At 38.2% G+C, this 20,019-nt stretch overlaps 1 protein-coding gene and 1 non-coding gene across 2 annotated transcripts in view; both read left to right on the top strand.

Annotated features, from left to right (window-relative positions):
* PGM5 (phosphoglucomutase 5) overlaps positions 1 to 20,019 on the top strand; it is a 198,798-nt gene that overhangs the window by 79,883 nt on the left and 98,896 nt on the right. The gene's annotated exons all lie outside the window — the stretch shown is intronic.
* LOC116646763 lies at positions 1,532 to 1,679 on the top strand. The gene has a single exon (XR_004302206.1). It is a non-coding gene; the product is annotated as a U4 spliceosomal RNA (small nuclear RNA).

Below are 20,019 nucleotides of genomic sequence, written 5' to 3' on the forward strand. Positions count from 1 at the left end.
GTTATAGGCAGAACCAGTTGGGTGATCTTGGGCAAATCTAACCTTTCTGTCTTTTGCTTTCCTCATCTGCAAAATGAAGATGAAAATTGTCTTGGTTTCAGTTCTTCCAGTGATCCAAGGTATATGGATGGAATATTTCAGTGTCTGCTCCAGTAGTTGTACTATTATAAGGACTGTACCAGCCTTGTTATACGTTTTATGTGAAGTTAATACTCTAAAGCATTTAGAACAGTTCCTTGCACATAGTAAGCTTCCAATAAGTATTGTTTACCATTATTACGTTAAGGATCTCAAGAAAATATTAATTCTCTGCCTCTGATAAGAGACAGAGCTCTGTTTAAACTAAATGCATGCCCATTGTGTGAAGTTGTGTTTTTTTGTCATTTCTAAGCAGTAAAGACAAGCACATGTTGAAAACAGCCAACCAACCAACTAATCAACCAACCAACCAGAATATCAACTCAGAGTCTAAAGTGGTAGAGTGACTCTTAACTGTACTTCCCACTAAGACAAAATTCATAAAACACAAACATATCAGAGAGTTAATCCAAACTTCCAGTTGATATGTCCCTTCAAGCAGTATCTGTTGCTCTTATATCCCACAAAAGACAAAACTCACTGCCTGACAATGGTCTTTGTCAGTCTTTTTAAAGTTAAAAGAAACAAATGTATTTTGGAATGAATAGTATACTAGGTGGTGAAAAATGTCCTCCATGTAAAATTTTTCATTGGTTCCTATGAGTTACAGTGTCTTAGATGAAAGAGCACGCATTCTCGTTGTCCCTACATCTGGAGAAGAACAGGCCACAGTTTTTCTCAGGCCTCTAGCCCAGGGTTTAATAGCTGTCATTGTTTAAAATCTTAGAGATAATCTACACTGTTGCAATTTGAGACAATTTCTTTTTATCCTGTTTTCCACACCCATCCTTTGAACGAGAGCCAGGTATGGACGTGAACCTCACAATCCTGTTACACAAAGAAGAATACCAGGGATCTAGACTACCACTCAATGTTTTTGTTGCTGGGAGGAGGAACAGTATCTGGGTTGGTTATTGTTGGTTTTATTCTCTTAACAACTTTGGGCTTTCTTTGAAAGGCAAAACCCAGTTGAAAAACTTCTGTTAGCTTTTTTTTTTTTTTTTAATTAGAGAGAGAGAGGGAATTAGGGCAGAGGGAGAAGGAGAGAGAGAGAATCTTAAGCAAGCTCCATGCCCTTGCAGAGCCTAATGTGGGGCTCGATCTCATGACCCTGAGATCATGACCTGAGCCAAAGTCAAGAGTCAGATGCCTAACTGACTGAGCCACCCAGGTGCCCCAACTTTCTCATTATAAGGGAAATCTCAGATTTGCTTTCCCATACCTAGAAGTGTATGTACTTGGGTTCTCCATATCTTGTTACTTTTATGATCAAAAATAAAGATAGCCAGAAAGTTTGAAAACTTTTAGGCAATTGTTCTTTTTTAATCAGATGATTACTTTCTTATTTAATTGTTTCTTTGAATTTAAGTTGTCTTTTGAACTTAGAGTAATCAGCTTTGCACAGAGGCAGTATCATAGCCAATGAGGTTTATCTGAGGCGTGATTATTGCTAATTGAAATTAGAGTAGTCAACCATAATTTGCATGTATGCATCAAAAATTTAAACTTTCTCAATATATAGTTTTTAGCAATAAATTTTACACCATGGCTCTTTTTTCCCTCCAGTTTTATAGAGATATAATTGACATGCAACATTGTGTAAGCTTCAGGTACAAATGTGATGATTTGATATCCAAATATTTTAAGAAGTGATGACCACAATAAGGTTAACACATCTATCACCGTACATACTTACCACTTTTTGTGTGTTTGGTGAGAACTTTTAAGATCTGTTCACTTGGCAACTTTCAAATATAGAGCTACCCTATGACCCAGCAATTGCACTCCTGGGTATTTACCCGAAAGACACAGATGTAGTGAAAAGAAGGGCCATATGCACCCCAATGTTCATAGCAGCAATGTCCATAATAGCCAAACTGTGGAAAGAGCCGAGATGCCCTTCAGCAGATGAATGGATAAAGAAGATGTGGTCCATATGTTCAATGGAATATTACTCAGCCATCAGAAAGGATGAATATCCAACTTTTGCATCAACATGGATGGGATTGGAGGAGATTATGTTAAGTGAAATAAGTCAAGCAGAGAAAGTCAATTATCATATGGTTTCACTTATTTGTGGAACATAAGGAATAGCGTGGAGGACATTAGGAGAAGGAAGGGAAAAATGAAGGGGGGGAAATTGGAGCGGGAGACGAACCATGAGAGACTATGGACTCCAAGAAACAAACTGAGGGTTTTAGAGGGGTGGGGGCTGGGGGCTGGGTTAGCCCGGTGGTGGGTATTAAGGAGGGCATGTATTGCATGGAGCACTGGATGTTATACACAAACAATGAATCATGGAACACTACATAAAAACTAATGCAGTACTGTATGATGACTAACGTAACATAAAAAAATCAAATATACAATATAATATCATAAACCATAGTCACCATGCTGTACATTCCATCCTCAGAACGTATAACTGGGATGTTTGTACCCTTTGACCACCTTCTCCCATTCCCTCTGCCTCACACCTCCCACCCCTGGCAATCACCAATCTATCTCTGTTTCTGTGAGTTCAGTTTTTTTAGAGTCCACATATAAGTGATATCATACAATATATATCTTTCTCTGACTTACTTCATTCAGCATAACACCCTCAAATTTCATCCATCTTGTTGCAACTGGCAGGGTTTCCTACTTTTTTATGATTGAATAATATTTGTGTGTGTGTGTGTTTTCTTGATCCATTCATCTGTCATTAGACTCTTATATTGTTCCCAGGTCTTGGCTACTGTAAATGGTGCTATGGTGAACATAGGAGTGCAGATAACTCAAGATAGTGATTTCATTTCCTTCCAATTAATACCCAGAAGTGGAATTGCTGGATCACATGGTATTTCTATTTTCAATTTTTGAGGAAACCCCATGCTGTTTTCCATAGTAGTTGCACCAGTTTATATTCCTACCAACAGAGTACAAGGGTTCCCTTTTCTCCACATCCTTACCAGCACCTGTTATCTCTGGTCTTTTTGATAACAGCAATTCTACCAGATGTGAGATAATATCTCATTGTGGTTTTGATTTGCATTTTCCTGATGATTAGTGGTGTTTGTCAAGCAGCTTTTCATGTACCTATTGGCATTTGTATATCTTCTTGGGAAAAATGTCTATTCAGGACCTTTACCATTTTTTAATGGGGCTGTTTGTTCTTTTACTATTGAGTTTTATGAGTTCCTTACATATTTTGGATATTAACACATTATCAGATACATAGTTTGCAAGCATTTTCTTTTATTCCTTTGGTTCCCTTTCCATTTTAATTGTGGGTTTTTTTTTTTTGTTTTTTGTTTTTTTGCTGTGCAGAAGTAGTTTAATTTGCTATATTCCCATTTGTTTATTTTTGCTTGTATTGCTTGTGCTCTTGGTGCCATAGCCAAAAAAAAAAAAAAAAATCATTGCCAAGACCAATATAAAGGGACATTTTCCTTGTGTTTTCTTCTAGGAGTTTTATGGTTTCGAGTCCTCCATTTCAAGTGAATTTTTGTGTTTTAGGATAGGTGTCCAGTTTCATTTTTTTGCATGTAAATATCGAGTTTTCCCAACACTATTTATTGAAGGGATTGTCTTTTCCCCATTGAGTATTTTTGACTTCCTTGTTGACCATATATTAGTTGACCATATACGCATGGGTTTATTTCTGGGCTCTTGCTTCTGTTCCTTTAGTCTATGTGTCTATTTTCATGCCAGTTCCATACTGTTTTGTTTACTATAGCTTTGTAATATAGTTTGAAAGCAGGAAGTATGATGTGTCCATCTTTGTGGGTTTTTTCCCCCCTCAAGACTATTTGGCTCTTTAGGGTATTTTGTGGTTCTATAAGAGTTTTATTATTGTGTTTTCTATTCCTTTGAAAAATTCTATTGGAATTTTGACAGGGATTTCATTGAATCAACAGACGGCTTTGGATTGTATGAATATTTTAACAATATTAATTCTTCAGATCTATGATCATGGAGTATCTTTCTGTTTATTTGTGTCTTCTCCAATTTTTTTCATCGGTGTTTAATAGTTTTCAGTATACTTATAGTTTTTACTTGCTTGGTTAAATTTGGTTCTAAGAATTTTATTCTTTTTGATGCTGTTATAAATGGAATTGTTTTTGTTATTTTTTAGATAGTTTGTCATTAATGTATAGAAACACAACTGATTTTTGTACGTTAATCTTGTAGTTTTATTGAATTCATTGATTAGTTCTAATAGTTTTTTGGATTAATAGTTTTTTTTTTTTTGAGTCTTCAGGGTTTCCTATATATAAGATCATGTTATCTGTAGAGACAAGTTTACTTCTTCCTTTTTTATTTGGATGCCTTTTATTTCTTTTTCTTGCCTCATTGCTCTGGCTGGGACTTCCAATACTCTGTTGAAGAGGAGTGGTTAGAGTAGGCACCCTTGTCTTGTTCCTGATCTTAGAGCAGAAGCTTTCAACTGTTCACTGTTGAGTGTGATGGTAGCTGTGGGCTGTTCATATATGATCTTTATTATGTTGAGCTATATTTCTTCTATACCCAATTTTTTAAGAGTTTATATCATGAAAGAATGTTGAATTTTGCCAAATTCTTTTTCTGCATTTTTGAGATGGTCATATTATTTTTTAATCTTTCGTTATATTAGTGTGATGTATCATATTGATTGATTTGCATATATTGAACTTCTTCGTATCCCAGGGATGAATCCCACTTGATCAAGGAGGGGTGTATGATCCTTTCAATATGCTGTTGAATTTGGGTAGCTAACATTTAGTTGAGTATTTTTGTATCTGTATTAATTGGGGGTATTGGTCTGAGGTTTTATTTCTTGTAGTGTCCTTATGCAGCTTTGGCATCAGGACACTGCTTGCCTCATAAAATGAATTTGGAAGTGTTTCCTTCTCTTTAGTTTTTTTGGAAGAGTTTGAGAAGGATTGGTATTAATTCTTCTTTAAATATTTGGTGGAATTCACCAGTGAAATCATCTGATCCTGGGCTTTCTTTGTTGGGAGGCTTTTGATTACTGAGTCAATCTCCTAACTTGTTGGTCTGTTCACATTTTTTATATCTCCTTGATTTAGTCTCAGTAGGTTGTATGTTCCTAGGAGTTTTTCCATTTCTTCTAAGTTGTCCAATTTGCTGGCATAAAGTTGTTCACAGTAGTCTCTTACGATCCTTTGTATTTCTGTGGTAGCAGTTGTAATGTCTCTTTTTTTATTTCTGATTTTATTGATTTGAGTCCTCTCTCTTGCTTTCTTGGTGAGTCTAGATAAAGTCTTATCAGTTTTGTTTATCTTTTCAAAGAACTTTTTTTTTTAATTTTATTTTATGTTATGTTAGGCACCATACAATACATCATTAGTTTTTGATGTAGTGATCCACGATTCACTGTTTTCTTATAACACCCAGTGCTCCATGCAATACATACCCTCCTTAATACACATCAGCGGGCTAACCCATCCCCCCACCCCTCTCCCCTCTAAAACCCTCAGTTTGTTTCTCAGAGTCCATAGTCTCTCACGGTTCATCTCTCCCTCCGATTTCCCCCCCTTCATTTTTCCCTTCCTTCTCCTAATGTCCTCCGTGCTATTCCTTATGTTCCACAAATAAGTGAAACCATATGATAATTGACTTTCTCTGCTTGACTTATTTTATGTAGCATAATCTCCTCCAGTCCCATCCATGTTGATGTAAAAGTTGGGTATTCATCCTTTCTGATGGCTGAGTAATATTCCATTGTATATATGGACCACATCTTCTTTATCCATTCATCTGTTGAAGGTCATCTCGGCTCTTTCCATAGTTTGGCTATTGCGGACATTGCTGCTATGAACATTGGGGTGCATATGGCCCTTATTTCACTACATCTGTATCTTTGGGGTAAATACCTAGGAGTGCAATTGCTGGGTCATAGGATAGCTCTATTTTTAATTTTCTGAGGCACCTCCATGCTGTTTTCCAAAGTGGCTGTACCAACTTGCATTCCCACCAACAGTATAAGAGTGTTCCCCTTTCTCCACAACCTCTCCAACATTTGTTGTTTCTTGCCCTGTTAATTTTTGCCATTCTAACTGGTGTAAGGTGGTATCTCAATGTGGTTTTGATTTGAATTTCCCTAATGGCTAATAATGATGAACATTTTTCATGTGTCTGTTAGCCATTTGTATTTCTTCTTTGGAGAAGTGTCTGTTCATGTCTTCTGTCCATTTTTTGACTTGATTATTTGCTTTTTGGGTGTTGAATTTGAGATGTTCTTTATAGATCTTGGATACCAGCCCTTTATCTGTAGTGTCATTTGCAAATATCTTCTCCCATTCTGTGGGTTGCCTCTTTGTTTTGTTGACTAATTTCCTTTGCTGTGCAGAAGCTTTTTATCTTGACAAAGTCCCAAAAGTTCATTTTCACTTTTGTTTCCCTTCCTTTGGAGACGTGTCTTGAAAGAAGGTGCTTTGGCCGATGTCAAAGAGGTCACTGCCTATGTTCTCCTCTAGGATTTTGATGGATTCCTGTCTCACATTGAGGTCTTTCATCCATTTAGAGTTTATCTTTGTGAATGGTGTTAGAGAATGGTCGAGTTTCATTGTTCTGCACGTGGCTGTCCAATTTTCCCAGCACCATTTATTGAAGAGACTGTCTTTTTTCTATTGCATAATTTTTCCTGCTTTGTCGAAACTTATTTGACCATAGAGTTGAGGGTCCATATCTGGGCTCTCTATTCTGTTCCATTGGTCTATGTGTCTGTTTTTGTGCCAGTACCATGCTATCTTGGTGATCACTGCTTTGTAATAGAGCTTGAAATCGGGCAACGTGATGCCCCCAGCTTTGTTTTTCTTTTTCAACATTTCCTTGGCGATTTGGGGTCTTTTCTGATTCCATACAAATTTTAGGATTGTTTGTTCCAGCACTTTGAAAAATGTCATTGGAATTTTGATCAGGATGGCATTGAAGGTATAGATTGCTCTGGGTAGCATAGACATTTTAACAGTGTTTATTCTTCCGATCCATGAGCATGGAATGTTTTTCCATCTTTTTGTGTCTTCTTCAATTTCTTTCATGAGTGTTCTGCAGTTCAGAAAGTATAGATCCTTAACCTCTTTTGTTAGGTTTATTCCGAGGTATCTTATGGTTTTTGGTGCTATTGTAAAAGGAATCTTTTGCAAACAGTTGCATTGTTAGTGTATAAGAAAGCAACTGATTTCTGTGCATTGATTTTGTATCCTGCCACATTACTGAATTGCTGTATGAGTTCTAGTAACTTGGGGGTGGAGTCTTTTGGGTTTTCCACATGAAGTATCATGTCATCTGCGAAGAGAGAGAGTTTGACTTCTTCTTTGCCAATTTGAATACTTTTATTTCTTTTTGTTGTCTGATTGCTGTTGCTAGGACTTCTAGTACTATGTTGAACAATATTGGCGAGAGTGGGCATCCTTGACATGTCCCTGATCTTAAGGAAAAGGCTCTCAGCTTTCCCCCATTGAGGACGATATTCGCTGTGGGTTTTTCATAGATGGATTTTATGACCTTGAGGAATGTTTCCTCTCTCCCTATACTCTGAAGCGTTTTAATCAGGAAAGGATGCTGCATTTTGTCAGATGCTTTTTCTGCATCAATTGAGAGGACCATATGGTTCTTCTCTCTCCTCTTATTAATGTGTTCTGTCACATTGATTGATTCGTGAATGTTGAACCACCCTTGCATCCCAGGGATAAATCCCACTTGGTCGTGGTGGATGATCCTTTTAATGTATTGTTGGATCCTATTAGCTAGGATTTTATTGAGGATTTTGGAATCCATATTCATCAGGGATATTGGTCTGAAATTCTCCTTTTTGATGGGGTCTTTGCCTGGTTTGGGGATCAAGGTCATGCTGGCCTCATAGAATGAGTCTGGAAGCTTTCCTTCTGTGTCTGTTTTTTTTTTGAAACAGCTTCAGGAGAATAGGTATTATTTCTTCATTGAATGTTTGGTAGAACTCCCAGAGAATCCATCAGGCCTTGGACTCTTGTTTTTGGGAGGTTTTTGATCACTGCTTCAATTTCGTTACTGGTTATTGGCCTATTCAGGCTGTCAATTTCTTCCTGTTTCGGTCTTGGGAGTTTATAGGTTTCCAGGAAGGCATCCATTTCATCCAGGTTGCTCAGCTTATTGGCATAGAGTTACTGATAATAATTTCTAATAATTGTTTCTATCTCCTTGGTGTTAGTCATGATCTCTCTCCTTTCATTCATAATTTTATTAATTTGGGTCCTTTCTCTTTTCTTTTGGGTAAGTCTGGCCAGTGGTTTATCGATCTTATTAATTCTTTCAAAGAACCAGCGTCTAGTTTCGTTGATCTGATGTACTGTGCTTCTGGTTTCTAATTCATTGATCTCTGCTCTCATCTTAATTATTTCTCTTCTAATGCATGGCTTAGGCATCGTTTGTTGCTTTTTCTCTAGTTCTTTAAGGTGTAGAGTTAGTTGGTGAGTTCAGGATTTTTCTATTTTTTTGAGTGAGGCTTGGATGGCTATGTATTTCCCCCTTAGGATTAGGACCGCCTTTGCAGTATCCCATAGGTTTGGACTGTTGTGTTTTCATTCTCATTGGTGTCCATGAATTGTTTAAGTTCTTCTTTGATTTCCTGGTTGACCCAAACATTCTTGAGCAGAGTGTTCTTTAGCTTTCAAGTGTTTGAATTTCTTCCACATTTTTTCTTGTGATTGAGTTACAGTTTTAAAGCATTATGGTCTGAGAATATGCAGGGAATAATCTCAGTCTTTTGGTATCGGTTGAGACCTGATTTGTGACCCAGTATGTGATCTATTCTGGAGAAAGTTCCATGAGCGCTCAAGAAGAATGAGTATTCTCTTGTTTTAGGGTGGAATGTTCTGTATATATCTATGAGGTCCATCTGGTCCAGTGTGCCATTCAAAACTCTTGTTTCTTTGTCGATTTTCTGCTTAGATGTTCTGTCTATTGCTGAGAGTGGAGTATTGAGGTCTCCTACAATTAATGTATTGTTATCAGTATGACTATTTTGGTTAACAGTTGGCTTATGTAGATGGCTGCTCCCATGTTGGGGGCGTAGATATTTACAACTGTTAGATCTTCTTGTTGGATAGACCCATTTAAGAATGATATAGTGTCCTTCTGTGTCTCTAACTACAGTCTTTAGTTTAAAATCTAATGTGTCTGACATAAGAATCGCTACCCCAGCTTTCTTTTGAGGTCCATTGGCATGGAAGATGGATCTCCATCCCTTCACTTTGAGTCTGGATGTATCTTTAGGTTCAAAATGAGTCTCTTGTAGACAGCATATGGATGGGTCCTGTCTTTTTATCCAATCTGCAACCCTGTGCCGGTTTATGGGAGCATTTAGGCCATTCACGTTGAGAGTGATTATTGAAAGACATGAATTGTCATCATGTTGCCTGTGAAGACCTTGTTTGTATAGATTGTCCCTGTAAATTTCTTTTCTATATCACTCTTGGGGTCTTTCTCCTTTTATAGAACCCCCCTTAATTTTTCTTGCAGAGCCGGCTTAGTGGTCACATATTCTTTCAGTTTCTGCCAATCTTGGAAGTTCTGCATCTCTCCATCCATTCTCAATGACAGCCTTGCTGGATAAAGTATTCTTGGCTGCATGTTCTTCTTGTTTAGTACCCTGAATATGTCTTGCTAGGCCTTTCTGGCTTGCCAGGTCTCTGTGGATAGGTCTGACGTTATTCTGATGTCCCTCCCTCTGCATGTAAGGAATCTCTTCCCCCTAACTGCCCTTAAGATGGTTTCCTTGAGGGGCGCCTGGGTGGCTCAGTTGTTGGGCGTCTGCCTTCGGCTCAGGTCATGATCCCAGGGTCCTGGGATCGAGCCCTGCATCGGGCTCCCTGCTCCGCAGGAAGTCTGCTTCTCCTCTCCCACTCTCCCTGCTTGTGTTCCCTCTCTCGCTGTGTCTCTCTCTGTCAAATAAATAAATAAATAATCTTAAAAAAAAAAAAAAAACTTATAAAAAAAAAAAGATGGTTTCCTTGGTTCCAAGATTTGCGAGTTTTGCTATTACATGCCGGGGTGTTGACCTGTTTTCCTTGATCTTGGGAGGGGTCCTCTCTGCCTCTAGGACACAAATGTTTGTTTCATTCCCCAGATTAGGGAAGTTCTTAGCTACGATTTGCTCAAATATATCTTCTAATCCTCTCTCTCTCTCTACCCCCTCAGGGATTCCAATAATTCTGACATTGGAACTTTTCATGGTGTCACTTATTTCTCTGATTCTATTTTCATGGATTCTGAGTTGTTTTTCCCAGGCCTCCTCTTTTCCCTTTTTCTCTATTAAATGGTCTTCAAGGTCACTAATTCGTTCTTCTGTCTTGCTTACCCTAGCTGTTAGATTATCTAGATTAGATTGGATCTCATTGATAGCATTTTTAAGCTCGGTCAGTTCAGCTTTCATTTCTGCCCTTAGAGACTCTATGTTGCCATTAACTGATTTCTCCATTCTAGCTATTGTCTTCACAATTGCTAGCCTGAATTCCACCTCCGACATCTTGGTTATATCTGAATCCATTTGTATCTCTGTGGCATAAGTCATAGTCTCTGAGTCTTTCCTATTTGGGGGGTTCCTCCTCCTAGTCATTCTGTTGAGGGGTGGTTGAGGGAATGTATAGAGTCCAAATTATTGACCACAACCCAAGCAAGATGCACCTGTTTTCTAGGGACCTTAGGGTTGCTGTCCTCTTGTTCTCTCAGCCTGTCTTCTGGGGGATGGGCCTGTCACACTGGTACTCAGGCAACCCTGTTTGGGGAGAGTTGCCCTGCCCCCTGTGGGGGGGATGGGCTCAGTGAAAACTGTTTTTTGGGGGCTTTTGTTCTCTGGCGGCTTTCCCTGGTCGCTTTCCACGTCTCTTCTGAGAGTCAGAGCAGAAGAGAGCATTTCCAACCCTCTGCCTCAGAGCAGAGAGATTGCACTCTGGTTTTCAGTGAGCTCTCCAGGCCACACTATCGCCCGTTTTGTCTGTGCTGCTATAAACTGCAGTGTGCTGGGTTGTGCACCCCTCAGCAGCGCTTCCAGTCCTTGCCTCCCGTTCAGGGAACGTCTCTGCCCTTTGTGCTTCTAAAACCGCCAGCCACCCCCAGTTCGCACATGCAACTCCGCCGCTCAGGGTGTCCATCCGGGGGGCTGCCCTAAAGTCCTTTCCCCGCCACTACCGGTCTGCGAGTCTGTGCCCTGTCCCCAGCGCGGGAGGCTGTCGCTCACTGGCGGTGTAGGATCCCTATGGCTGGGCTCCCTCCACCTTCCGTTTATCCTCTGATATCTGCCCGCAGAATCATGGCTCCCCGCTTTGTACCTCGGAACCAACCGCCTGCGATATTCTGTCTGTAGAGATCCAGATCTATCTTCTTACATCTCAGGCTGATTTCGTGGGTGTTCAGAGTGGTCTGGTAGATATCCGGCTCAATTCCGGGGACCGGTTGGAATACAGTCCCCTATTCCTCTCCCATCTTTTCCCCCCAAAGAACCAACTCTTAATTTTGTTCATCTTTTCTATTGTTTTCCTATTTTCTATTTCAGTTATTTCTGCTTTAATCTTTATTATTGCCCTCCTTCTGCTAACTTTGGCCTTCATTTGCTCTTCTTTTTCTAGTTCCTTGAGCATAATGTTAGGTTGTTTATTTGAGAGCTTTCTTCTTTCTTAGTGTGTGCATTTGTAATATAAACTTTCATCTTAGAAATGCTCTTTTTGCCTCCCATGTTTTGTGATGATTCGTTTCTATTTTTGTTTGTCTCAAGACATTTTTAAATTTTTCTTTTGATTTATTCTGTGATCTAGTGGTTGTTCGATAGCATGTTGGTTAATTTTCATGTATTTAAGAATGTTCCAGCTTTCCTTCTTTTACTCATTTATACTTCCATATCACTGTGAAAACTATACTTGATATAATTTCTATCTTCTTAAATTTCTTTGGACTTGTATTGTGGCCTAACATGATCTGTCCTGGAAAATGTCCTGTGTGTGCTCTAGAAGACCATATATTCTACTGCTGTTGGATCGAATGTTCTATATATATCTGTTAGGTCGATTTGGTCTATAGTGTTGTTCAAATCTGCTGTTTTCATATTGATCCTCACCTTGGCTCTTTTAAAAACAATTTTATGAGTATCATAGCTGCCTGTTCTAGAATGTATTAGAGCCTGAATAAATTTTGTCCTTATGTGATCGAATGTCAGGGCAGTGTGACATTCAAAGAAACAACGAAAAGCAAATGAAAAGTGGTTCTATATTTTGCTTGCAGTTCTCAGAACATATTAAAAGGGATCAATATACAGATCCTAGCCATCTTTCCTAAGATTCTTATTACCCTACTACTTTCTCATTCCTGGAGCCCACCTGGAGCTTCTCTTCTCCACTTTCTCTCTTCCACTACTCCCCAGTGCTCCCTGCTCTTTTTTCACCTGTTGGTGTCCTACCTCTTTCTTCTTATTCTCCTGAGTCTGTGTCACAGGAATGCAGCGATTAAGTTGGCAAGAGAAAAAAATCCCTTAAGAGGGTGGGCAAAGAGGAGACACTAAGCAGGCAGGGACAATATTATCTTTGCTGGGGAGCAGAGGCCTCAAGTGTTCATAGTGAGACCAGGAATACTCAATAATAAATTTTGTCTGTGTCTCAAAGGCATTTTTAAAAAGAACACAAGGATTTAATGCAGCTATTAAAGTTCTTGCTTTGCTTAGCTTAGGGTAAGAGTTCCAAAAGAGGCAACCTGTCCACAGTTCTCAAGCCCATGGCATTGGAATGTGAGCTTGGAGAAACCTCAGGTAATACTCTTAAAATATTCTTCTACAATTATAACAGATATGGGGGGGTGGAATGTACAAGGGAGAGTCAAAGTCTATTCTACTTCATAAGGAGGGTGGATCTTCTAGGACATTGCTGTGGTTTTCAAGAATTTCCCTCTAGGAATAGATAAAGGAGGCAGCTGGTTGGAAAGGAAGCACTAGGGAGAATGAAAATTGGGTTTGAACCACACTTTATGTAAGATGGAGAGAATATCATTTTCCACATCAAAAAGTGGTGGGGTGGTGATGGCTGCTGGAGATCACTGCAAAGCCAAAGCCTCCCCATCCAGTGCACCCGTGGGAACCCCCATTGCTCATTTGTGAGCTGTTTGCAGCCCAGGAACCTTTCTTGCATGCATTGTGCCTTAGGTTATTGGCATATTGCATGGGTTATTTTATTATTCTTGAGGGGGTCTTTTTGTTTTGATGCTTTTGCTTTTAAAAATCCCTTTCTATATAACCACTATTAACAGTGTTCTGTGGCCCTTCAAACATTACATATACACAGAGTTTTAATTTGTGTTTTTAAACAAACAAAAAATGAGGTCATACTTGCACTTTGATTTGAAAATTTCTTCTTTTTTCACTTTATAGTTGTCATGAATATCCATGTCAGAATATTTAAGTATACTATATTCTTTTTAACAACTGTTTATCTCATTGCATGATGATAGAATCTTGTGCTCAGTCATTCCCCTATTGTTGGATATGTAGGTTACTTCCAACTTTTCACTCTCCACATAATGGTGCAATGAATACCCTGTGAGTGAGGGAAGTGGAGCAGATGATAATCTCTGAGTTCCAGTGGACCATGAACCTTATATTTGCAGATTGATGTTGCCCAGTTTCAGAGGATTATTTAGGGCTGTTCCAAACCAATATAAAAATCTGCTTTTCTTTCTTTTTAAAATTTTATTTATTTATTCATGAGAGACAGAGAAAGGGAGAGAGAGAGAGAAGCAGAGGGAGAAGCGGGCTCCCAAGGAGCAGGGAGCCTGATGCGGGACTCGATCCCAGGAGCCTGGGATCATGACCTGAGCCGAAGGCAGATGCTTAACCACCTGAGCCACCCAGGCACCCTAAAAATCTGCTTTTCTAAAGATTGTCAGCAACAAACTAATTTAAGTTCTCCTGATTGAACTTTGATTAATAAACAAATCCATTAACTCCCCACAGAAGATTCTTTTGAGACATTTAGGCTGTAAATTTTTCTTTTAGGGCTTTTTGAAAGCTGAGAGACATTACTGAACAAACTTCCATTTTGGCTAGATTTTATTTGTCCAGTTCAAATCAGTTTGATAGCAAATCACATCAGATTTTGATGTGTTTATGTGTGCCCTTAAACATTCCCCAGTACTTGGATAGGGCACATTTGACTTGTTGGCCAATGAGCAGATTTGGTTTAATCAAGTTCCAAGTTAGATATAGCACTCATGTGATAGTGATCTTTTATCTAAAGTCTATGTTTTCCTCACTGAACCTTGGAAAAATCAAATACATAAATAAAATGGAGAGGTTGGGAGAGATGTTGGTTTGGTTTCTTTCAACCTTCTGCTTACTGAAGGCTCAGAGCCAAAAGAAGGAGAAACATAGAGTAATCGGGATTTTAAGGTTTACTTGCTTAGCTGAATGAGTCTGTAGATGTCTGGAACCATCCTCTAAAATATAGTATTTACCAGCTCTTACAAGTCTTTTAAGGAAACAATCCTGGTTCAACACAGTAAATATAAAGTGTAAATCTGAAATCTGTTCAAACAAATACAAGTATGGTTTAGAATATGCATCAGTAGATTACTTTTGGGCCTACTATACAGAAGAGTATATAAATAATCTGTGTGCTACTTAGCCACGGTACAAAACCTGGTGTTAGACTTTTGATCCCTCTGTGATGTTGGATCCTAATCAGGGTGAGTATGCATCACAAATAAGTTATTGCTACTTATATGCCAAAGAGTGGTAGTAATTTGATTTTTATAAATGAACTTGAGCCCTAATGGATTAGTCCAAGGATGGACAACCAGCTCAATGTGGCCTATTCACAGACTGGTCATTATCCTTTGAAATAGAGCAAAAAGCTCTTCACAAACAGGGAATACCAACATTATCAGATTCTTTTTAATAATCTTGAATTTAGTCTTTCAATATGTAAGAATCCTCCTTGAGCAGGAGCAGAAGCTTGTGGGTCCTGAGGTAGAAGGAATCTGGTGGGGTCATTATGGTCATGAGTGGGGAGAAGTTACAGGTAAGCAAGAGTAATGAGAAAACAGAACCTACAAGGTAAAGTTTAAATGTGCATATCAAATGGAAAATGAGGAAGCCAGTGAGAAGGAGAGGTGACAAGCCACATGACAAACCGTATACTCTCCTTGGATTCTGAACAACATATGTTTCTGAAGCCAGGTTGTTCAGTGTTTCCCTAGATTTCTTTTAGGCATTGGCCTCATGGTTGAAATTTCTGTGTTCTCATTCTCAAGTGTATTCTTACTAACTACTTCATCCTGCAAAATCCTACCTTATTATTTGAGATAACTTGAGTTGAGACTTTGTTCCTTGCAACCAGAAAAGCTAAGTTAAAAACTTTCTTTATTTAACTGTGAAGAAACCAAGGTTTAAGGTCATAGTTTAGTAACTTAAGGGGCTGGAATTCAGAGCTGTACTTATATGGTTCCAAGGCCCAAACTTTTTAACTCTGTGCCATGCATGATATATTTCCAGACACATTCAGGTGTTTAACTTTGATAGCAATATGCTCTCACCAATTAAGTGAACCAGTTTGGAACTAAGTGTAAATTAAATGAAATTCATCTGTATTAATGAGTGTCTTCACTAAAGTTAAAATATGGTGTTGTATTATTGATAATAATTAAGAACAGGTTTATATATGAAAATGTTTATAGCATACATTTCACTTCATTAGCCTCGTCAGGTCACATTACTTTGAAATTAAAGTCAAATGAGACATGTCACATACTCTTCAGTGACTTGCAAATTAAAAATTCTTGGCAACAGAAATTCATCATAATTTTTTGAGATTTTTCTCTTTTACTAATTTCCTCGCCTTGTTTCATTTACTCTTGTTCTAGGAATAATTGTTTGGAGCATAGTGGAGGCTGCCCCCCAATAAAGGATAGTGTATGTGGGGAAAAGGAAGCTTAACAAGTTCCATGAAATGATATGCTTTAAAAAGGAGGGGTTCTTAGTAATACCTCAGGAAGACCAGTTCACGGGCAAGTCTATAAGTTGGTGAATATTTCTTTCCAAAAGGTGTCATATTTTACACATGTTGCTATACCACAAAGTTTCCAAACAATGAATAGTTTTGTGACATGTAAGGGATCTCTAGGTATCTCAAGGATAGAGACCAAATTTTTCAAGGGATATGTAAATGAATCCACATCTACACATGCATACATATACTATATATGCACAACCAAATTCTAGAAGGGCTACCAGTTTTTCTCTAGACCCAAAAGTAGGAAACTGATACCCTGCAGTTTTATTTTTTAATTATTTTGCTGGCATTTAAAATTGGGAAATTTTATGTAAAAAAATGTTAATGTTTTATTGAAAAATTGCCATCTGGCTCTACTGGGCCTGCATTCTCCTATAGGAATAATTGTTTGGAGCATAGTGGAGGCTGCCCCCAACAAACGTGGACTCTCTAGCTCACTATTGTCCCCATCATTCTCTGGTGTCATAGGTCCAACTGACTGCTTAACATACACGTTATGTATGTGGCCAGTGGAGGCATTTGAATTTGCAGGCTTTGATTAAGAACCCAGAGTTCTTAAGCATTGGCCATTACCAGAGTTGATCTAGGGTAGAATCTGAGCAGCTGCAGGTAGTCTTCAGCTGCTTGACTTTATTCTAAGAAATGCCTCTAACTGCAGATGTGCATCTAACATTTCCTGTGGTGCTTCCCCCAAATCTACATTTTGTCTCCCACTTCTCAGCTCCCCAACTTAACTCCTACTGGAGTAGATCCAGTAGGTCTGGTGTGGAGCCAGGGAATCTGAATGTTTAAAAAACTTCCCCCTTGCTTCCAATTTTGAATAAGATGGAGCAAGCTCACCCCATCCAAGCTGCCTTCTGCTGAATGCAGCTATAAAGCCTGGACAGACACACAGAACAGCTATTTGAGGACTTTGAAAAGCAAATAATAGCAGATTGGGGAAGAAGACCAGGACTTAAAGTACCATCAGAGTAGTGATGAGTTTACCTTTTATGTGTGTATACTACCCTCCAGCTTGACCTCAGTGCAGTCTGAAACCCAGAAGTCAACATCAGCATGGATAGAACACCAGGAAAAGTTCTCTAGTTCAGAGAGAGAGTGAGGAAATTTCCCATTTTTCTTTTCTTTTTTTTTTCCCTTTCTTTTCTCCATCTGTTGTGCCGTAGTTCTCAAGCAGTCCTGGGGTAGCAGTGGCAGTAGGAGTAAGATGGCTGGCAGGAACCCCAAACTTGAAGTAGTTCTGAGAGAGTCGAGAAAAACATCATTGCTTCTCCCCAGCCCCCTGTTTTCCCACCACTTGGCTCTCCCTCCTCACAGAAAAAGGGGCAGGCATGGGAAGTGTATGACAGAATAGAGTAAATAAAGCCCCAACTTACTTGTCAGAGTACCAGAAAGAACCCCAGGGAAGCTGGAAAGTTTCAAAAGAGAGGATGGATTCAGGGTAAATTATTAAAGTTATTTATGAAGTACTAGGCTCATTCCTTAGCTGAGCATGTGCACATCTGACCCTAAACTCTATACATAGACTTTGAGAACTCTACTGCAAAGTCTTTGAAAACCAAAATTATGTTGGGTTAATTTACTAAAAAGACATAACAATCCTAAATGTATATGCTCCTAATAACAGAACTTCAAAGTACATGAAACAACAATAAATAGAACAGGAAGGAGAAATAGAGAAATCTAGAATTATAGTTGGAGAGGAGACATCAATAATCTCTCAGAAGCTTATAGAATAGACAAAGACAGATTAGACAGAAAATCAGCAAGGGTATGGAAATACTGACCAACATTATCTATCAACTGGATCTAACTGACATTTATAGAACACTCTAATCATCAGCAGAATATGCATTCTTTTCAAGTGCATGGAACATTTACCAAGGTAAATCAAATCCTGGGTCATTAAAACAAACAAAAATAACAAAATATAAAAGAGTCAAAACCATTCAAAAGTATGTTCCCAGACTGTAAAGGAATTAGACAAAAATTGATTATAGAAAAATAACAGAAAAATCTCTAAACACTTGGAAATGAAACAACATGCTTCTAAGTAATCTGTGGGTCAAAAAGAAACTTCTGAGGAAAATTAGAAAATATTTTGAACTAAATTAGAATGAAAATACAACTCATAAAAAATTGTAGGATGCAGACAAAGTAGTACTGAGGGGGGAAATTGTAGCAACAAATGCTTACATTTAAAAAGAAGACAGTTTTTAAATCATAATCTATGCTTCCACCTTAAGAAACTAGAAAAAAGACAGCAAAATAAATACAAAGCAAGGAGGAAAAAAAATAAAGATCACAGCAGAAATCAGTGATATTGAAAACAGTAAAACAATAAGAAAAATCAATAAACCGAGAGCCAGTTATTTGAAAAGATGAATAAAATTGATAATCCAGCAAGACTGACAAAGAGAAAAAGAGAATATACAAATTATGAATATCAGGGAGGAAAATATCACTACTGAGCTTTTAGACATTAAAGGGTTGATAAGGGAGCACTACAAACTACTCTTCATGAATAAATTCAACAACTTAGATGAAATGATTGATTCCTCAAAAAACACAAATTATCAACACTCACCCAAAATTAAATAGATAATTTGAACATTTTATGGCTACTAAAGAAATTGAATCTATAGTTTAAAACCTCCCCCAAAATAAACTTCTAAGTGCAGACAGATACACTGGTGAATTTTCCAAATATTAAAATAAATTCTTCATAATCTCTTCCAGAAAACAGAAAAGGGTGAAATACTTCCAAACTTATTTAATGAGGCCAGCATTATTCTGACACTAAAATCAGACAAATATGGTATAAGAAGAGAAAAATATAGATCAATATCCTTCACAAACATATATGTAAAAATCCTTAACAAAATATTAACATAATAAATCCAGCAATATATAAAAAGAAAAATCTGGGGTTTATCCTGAGAATGTGAGGCTGGTTTAATATTCACAAACCAATCAAGGCAATCCACTATAATAGCAGCTTAAAAAAGAGAAACCACACATTCATATCAATTGAGACAGAAGATCATTTGACAGAAAGTCAACATCTATTTAAACTAGTTCTTCAATCTAACAAAGGGCATCTACAAAAAAACATACAGCTAAAATTATTTTTAATGGTGAAACACTGAATGCTTTCCCCTTATGATCAGGAACAAGAGAAGTTTGTCTACTCTCACCACTACTATTCAACATTATACTGGGAGTAACAGCCAATATGATAAGGCATGAAAAGGAATTAAAAGGCATATAGAGTGGGAAGGAAGAAATAAGGCCGTTTTTATTCACAGATGATATGATTGTCTACATAGAAAATCCTGAGAAATCCCCCCCAAAACATCCTAAAGCTAATAAAGGAAAATCAGAGGATACAAAGTGAACACTCAAAAGCCAATTGTATTTCTTTTTTTTTTTAAGATTTTTTTTTAATTTTATTTTATTATGTTATGTTAGTCACCATACAGTACATCACCAGTTTTCAATGCAGTGATCCACGATTCATTGTTTTCGTACAACACTGAGTACTCCATGCAGTATGTGCCCTCCTTAATACTCATCACCGGGCTAACCCATCCCCCCACCCCCTCCCCTCTAAAACCCTCAGTTTGTTTCTCAGAGTCCATAGTCTCTCATTTATTTATTTATTTATTTGAAAGAAAGAAAGAGAGAGACAGTGAGCTCACCATCCAGGGGTAGGCACAGAGGAAAAGGGAGAAGCAGACTCCCAGCTGAGCAGGGAGCCCAATACAGAACTTGATCCCAGGACCCTGAGATCATGACCTGGGCCAAAGGCAGACACTTAACCAACTGACCCACCCAGGTGCCCCATCAATTGTATTTCTATATGCCATCA

This window comes from Phoca vitulina, unplaced genomic scaffold (assembly GCF_004348235.1).
Source record: "Phoca vitulina isolate PV1807 unplaced genomic scaffold, GSC_HSeal_1.0 scaffold37, whole genome shotgun sequence".
Classification (NCBI taxonomy): Eukaryota; Metazoa; Chordata; class Mammalia; order Carnivora; family Phocidae; genus Phoca; species Phoca vitulina.